General features: G+C 34.3%; 1 long non-coding RNA gene across 1 annotated transcript; it reads left to right on the top strand.

Annotated features, from left to right (window-relative positions):
- Positions 1–2,468: 2,468 nt before the first annotated feature.
- LOC147569490 (uncharacterized) lies at positions 2,469–3,429 on the top strand. The gene is made up of 2 exons (XR_015238740.1): positions 2,469–2,586; positions 3,052–3,429. It is a non-coding gene; the product is annotated as an uncharacterized LOC147569490 (long non-coding RNA).
- The last annotated feature ends 3,135 nt before the right edge of the window (positions 3,430–6,564 follow it).

The following is a 6,564-nucleotide window of genomic DNA, read 5'->3' as shown; positions in this document are numbered from 1 at the left end:
CCGTCGCACCGCTCGCACCCCCTCACCCACGCCCCTGATAGAGGGAGGAGAAAGAAGGAAAATACGAGCACCTATTAATTAAGAACCACAATGGTTCCACATGAAGTAATAATGTGTCCCATTCTATAATGGTTTCACATGAAGTAATTGTTAACTAGATCTTGCATATTGTTAACTACTGTTTGAGAAAAAAATTTGTTAGAAATTCGGACTTAAAAATCCGAAGTTTAGGTAGACACAAAATTAACTTGATAGTCCATATTCCAAACAAAAGACTTAAAACACATATACAAGGAGTTTATGAGATAATATATATAATCAGAATTTATCTCATAACATAGAAGGACCTAAAGATATCATGTTTATCACAACTAAAGAATAATACTTTAACATGGAATGAAAACTTGAAGTTCTTGATAAGTTATGTACCTTTCTCCATGTTGAATTTAAAGATTAGATAATAAACTTCTCCTTTGATCAAAGATGAATTAGTATACTATTTTTTTCTTCTCTTCTTGATGTAGATTGTTGCGGAAGCGTAAAAGTAATGGAATCCATCATTGTTATTAAACTAAACTAATGAAATAAAGCTGACGAAATAACAATTAAACGATAAATAAACGAATAACAACTGAAATAAAGAAAGAAGATAATTATTAAAGGATACTTTTCCTTGATTGCTAAGATACTAAAATACTAAAACATGGAAACCCTAAATACTCAAACCGGTAACTATACTAATACGGGCTTAGGCGACGACTTGGCCGTTAGGCTTACTAGTACTTTGGCCGAGAGGCCCACTAGAATGATGGCCGTCATCATACTCCCCCGCTGAGAAAAACTTGCCCCCAAGTTGGTGTCGTCATAAAGCAGATCGTCCAGGTAATGCGGATATATATCAGCGATGTGGAAGGTAACCTTCTTGAAGATTTTGAAGGCAATCCTTAGTTCCCACTTTGCGCGAGATTTGCCGGAAATTTGAAAAAGACAAATATAGACCAAATCATTAGCATCAATTTGAAGCTCATATTGCGATGATCCTCGCAACATTAATTTGAGTGAATAAACACTATTGGTCTTTCCATCTTCGCATGATAGACTTTTCCACTTAAAAATCTTCAAGAAGGTGTGAAGTAACATGAACAAGCATGAAGAAAGATTGATTGTAGCAATTCCCAAAAATTCTTCATCAAGAGTCGAAGTATCAACGAAACCAACTCTAATTACTGTATCTATATGGAAATATGTAGCTTCATTATGACACTCAAAAACTACCTTACCACGTTCATCTTCATGAAGTTTGTAAATCATAACTCTATCATAAATTTTCAAGTTAGGTAATATCGTAGCCAAATCATCATAGAAAATCAGTGTTGCAGCTGAAACATATTGTGTAGCAATAACCATTATTTTATGTACTTCTTTCCGGACACGAAATAATCTAGTAGGTGAACAACCTATTTCCTGAACAATCTCTTGAAGCTCTCTCTTCATATTTTCGAGACCACTAATGTCTTCCCAGCTGACGTTTGACACTTCAACTATTGTTTTCGAAGTGCTCATCAGGGCCGTGCCTGGGAATTTAAGGGCCCAGTGCGAAATTTGAATCTGGACCTTTTAGAACAAAAAAAAACTAAAAACAAAATTTGGACAAGCCATAATTTCTTTGTTAAGATGTATTCTTTCTTTATATAAGATATAATTTAAAATCTAAAAGTAGATTTTCGAATGTAGCATTTTGTATCATGATTTTCACATACATACCTTCGAATTTTTTTTTTTACAAATTTTAGACATGTATTTCTAAAAGTACTTCAAAAGATGAAAGAAATGGACCCAAATACATAACAACATATTTCACCCGTCTGTTCTTAACAACATCTTATTCTAATAAAATCCAAATCTTGATATTTCTGTTGAGAGGCCTATATCATTTCACAAAAACAAGAAACTTTATAGTTCACTTTTCTTAGAGGTAACAAAATTGTGTTAATATGTAGAAATGTTGAAATGACAATTATCCGTCCGAGACAGTTATGAACTAGTTACGAAACACTTCATGGCATTACACCATAATTATCTGGTGTAAATGTAGGTTGTTACATGTTAAATTTATTTCATCGAAAGAAACATCCAATGATGAACCATGTTAATCCAGTGGTTATTGATATTGGCTAAGTCAGGTTGGTTTAAATAATAATTGATCTTTCAACCATGGAAATGCACCTTGGCACGTTTTAAAGTTTTAATAAAGTATGAAATTTCACTATAATTTTAATGAAGCTGGAATATACTTAATAAATAGAGTACCAAATCATTTCATGATTTCATTGAATTTAAAAGAAAAATACTTCATAGAACATGGGAATTACAGGTAAGCACGTTTAAGGTTTTAATAAAATATTAAATATTTTTATTATCTTTAGAACCTTTTACACTATAAATACATGCTCGATTCACTCCGTTTTCTCACAAATCAGAAAAAGAACCTACTTTAATTTGTAGTAATCTATTTGAAATTTAAGATTATGGCTAAAGCTTCATCTCTATGCTTTTTGGTTCTTTTGATTGTCGTTTCTGCATCACGTAAGTAGTATTTTCTCTTATTCATGTCTTTTAGTTTCTCTAAAAGTTATTATTAAGTTATTTGTTATTTAGTTTTTATTTAGTAAAAATGTTGTGAAGTTCACTTTAGATGGATGGTAACATGTGTAATTCTCTACCGTAGATATCTAAAATTTGAATGTTACTATTTACAAAAGGAAATACTGTTTCTGCAAAAGAAAATTACTCATTCGCACATACATATTATTTTTGAAAAAATTATTCATATTTTCTTGGTATAGCTTCCACCTATTTCAAGTCAGAAGATAATTAGTATTTGTAATGGGATATGATTCTTTGTAGTTTTAGTTATAATTGAAGTGAATCAACCTCTACGTACATGAACCCAAAGATAAAAAGAAATTAAGAGATTGAGAATGGGCCTTATTTTGTTGGATTTTGATTTTGAACTAATTTGTGTTAATTTTGTGATGGACTTTGTTGTAGACATGGGTGTAATGGTGGAGGCACAAACATGTCCCACCGGGACTTTGCAAATATTGGGTACTGCCTGTGCCAACTGTGCTGCTCAATGCCAGGCAGCCTTCCCCTTAATTGTTGTTGGTAACTTATGTATCCCTCTCACAGGAACCTCCATCTGCGGTTGTTGCATCTCCTGATCCACCCCACTGGACCACTGTCGAACCACCACCAAGCTACTTTAAGATTAAAATAACACAGCTAGTCGTGTGTGCCTACCATTTCGTTTAATGTTTTCGTACTTCGCTTTCAATAACGTAGGCGTATCATAAGACCTACAAGTTTGTATTTGTTTGAACTCTTCTTGATTTGCAATATATTCATTTACGGTGGCTTTGGTGGAAATTTTAGTTGGTATTGTTTTTCTTGCATGCATTAATCTAGACCTATTATGTATGTGTTATCGTGAATTGTTGTTGGAATAATTAATACATTAGTAAAAACAAGACTATGATGATCAAGAAACAAGAAGGATAACCACAAAAATTGTTGGAATTTTTGGACAATTATTAATTAAATTATTTATAAAATCAAAAAATCAGTATTATAGTATTTGAATTTAAATTTTGTGTGTAATAGTCATGTCTCTTGATAAAAGTATTTGGAGAAACATATTTTTTGTTAAAAAACTTTCTACTTGAAGGCCTTCTCCAATGCAACACTCTAAAAAGCTCTAATAGATACACATGTCTCACATATATTTAATAGGAAAAAGTAGTTGAGCAAGAAAGACTTTCTATTGGTCCAAAAATTAAATTAGATGACCAGGATACTTAAGACTCTCAAAAGAGATCTCAAAAATAGAGTTTCTAGCTAGTTGAGACATCTTAAAACTTAATGCTTCCACATCATGCATTGGAGATCCTCGGTTGCCTATGGATGAAGTTTGTTAAAAGTAAACTAAGTCTTTTTAAAGAAGTGATGGGCCACGGAAATCTTTTAATTAAAGCAAGATTGTTATTTAGTTTTGGCAGATCTTTTCATAACTGGTTGGCTGATTGTAAATAACTCTAGAATCATCTCTTACTCTCTATAAACTAAAACACCCCTATGTGGGACCGCCCCTGGTTGTGGGCGTGCCACCTCTTCTCTGCTTGACACTTCTCGGTCCACTTCTGTTTCTGACATTGATAATTCTCTGTCGGCACCCACCCCAGACTTGGGCACTCTCCAAACTGACGTCACTGACCCGTCTACTTCCCAATCAGATTCTGATCTCGTTCCTTCCATTCGCCGTTCTCAACGCCCACGCCGACTACCCTCACATTTGGGTGATTATGTCTGCTCAACCTTACAACAGTCCAATCTTCCTCCCGGTAAGGTTATTTTTTTTATCCTCTCACTGATTACATTTCTTTTAAATCTTTCTCGCCTCCCCATCGAGTCTTCCTCACCTCGGTCCTTTCCAATGTCGATCCGCAAAATTACTCTGAGACCACGGCCTCTTCCCATTAGAAATATGCCATGGCTAAAGAAATTGCCGCTTTGGAATCTAATCGTACTTGGTCTCTTGTTGACTTGCCTCCAGGTAAATGCCCCAGTGGCTGAAAATGAGTATATAAAATTGAACATCGATCTGATGGTTCCATCGAGCGCTGTAAAGCTCGATTAGTAGCTAAAGGTTATACTCAAATAGAGGGTTAAGATTACACAAACAGTTTTGCTCCTGTTGCCAAACTAGTTACGGTTCACATGCTCCTTTCACTTGTTGCTAGTAAAGTATGGTCTCTCCATCAACTTGATGTGAACAACGCTTTCCTTCAAGGAGATCTTGGTGAAGAGGTGTTTATGAAACCACCGCCTGTTTTTTCTATTCAGGGGGAGACCCGAGTTTGTAAACTTCACAAATCTCTTTACTGTCTCAAACAGCTTCTCGTCAATGGCTTTTAAAATTCTCGTCTGCCTTACTCTCTCAAGGGTTTGTTTAATCCTTTGCTAATTATTGCTTTTTCTCTTACACGAAGGATTCCCTTTCTCTCTATGTGCTCGTCTATGTTGACGACATAATTATCACTAGCACAAATGATAATGTCATTTCTAAATTGAAAGATTTCCTTGATCGGACTTTTTCTCTCAAAGATCTTGGACGTCTTCAACATTTTCTAGGGATTGAAGTCTTCCGTTCTTCTGACAAATTGCTAACATCTTAACACCAACCACGAAACAACTTGCTGACATCTTCATGAAGTCATTAGGTGCCGACGCATTTCAAAGCATTATTAGCAAGTTGGACATTTTCCCTCCATATACTCCAACTTGAGGGGGAGTATCACAAATCAAGACCCGGCCCACTTATTCACATACCCACGGATGACCCTTGATAGACTAGGTCAAATAACCACTTAGATGATATGATTTCATTTGATCTTTGTTGTTACTTATCCGATACAAACCTTTATATACTTGTATCGTTTATCATTTTGAACATAACAGAGAATACTTATTCTACGTTTTCCTCTCTCTCCCGGTTACCTTCTATATCTCTCTGTTAACTATAAGTTTAATAGAATGCAAGCAGAACTTAGATGATACAAAAGTTGGAATTCAGGGCCGGTCCTGACATTTTGGTGGCCCGAAGCGAACTTCGAAAATGTGGCCCCATACTTCATGCAAACAAAAAATTAAAAGGTTACTAGTAATTACAATCAGTTGAGTTTTGTTCTTTTAAAAAAAAGTTATATGCAAAAGTATCTATGGTTGGCGAGCAATTAAAATTTTCAATAATTTCTTTCTCAATTGTGTTTGGTAGATTTATCGATAGCACCAATTTGTGACTGAACTAGTTACTTCGTCGCATCCAAACATATGTTCTAATTCTTGTTGGAAGCATTATTAAATCTTCAAAATTCTATAAAAAAAAACAAATAACACGATAATATATAATGAGAAAAAGAAGAATAATTAATATACAAATGGTAGTGCCAATTGAACATGTAAGGAAATCAATATAAAAAAGAATGGCAATGCAAGAAAGAGAACAAAAATTATTTTAGAAACTTGTCAATGCTCCGATTAGAGAGAAATTCAACAAAGTAAATTAGATCATGTTACATGATAAGTTGATCATTGTTTTATGTAAATAACGATATTTTATGAGTTCTATCATTTAGGGATGTAATATTGTCTGCTAATAACAATACTACAGGAATCAATCAAATAATTTATAAACAAGCGTTACCAATTAGAGTTTAAAGATTTCGTGAATGAATTATTATATTATCACTAATAATGATAAAATAATTGTAATATGCACAAAATTTAGAGATGGAAAAAATGAGAAGGACTTAGAATAATGGCCGTCCCATCCGGTTGAGGTGAAGAGGTGGGGTTTTGCTTTTGCCATTCCTTTCAGGAAGAACAGTCTCTAAGGTGGAAGGTGGGGGACCAGAGAGAGAGAAGATATAGTAAGAGTTACATTTATGAGAAGTATGTGGCCCATTCTTCAGTTGGGTGGCCTTTGAAATCTATTGCTTAACAAGT

This window comes from Eschscholzia californica, unplaced genomic scaffold (assembly GCF_041429995.1).
Source record: "Eschscholzia californica isolate CP2 unplaced genomic scaffold, dmEscCali1.0.p SCAF_1, whole genome shotgun sequence".
Classification (NCBI taxonomy): Eukaryota; Viridiplantae; Streptophyta; class Magnoliopsida; order Ranunculales; family Papaveraceae; genus Eschscholzia; species Eschscholzia californica.
This window is presented reverse-complemented; position numbering and strand designations above follow the sequence as displayed.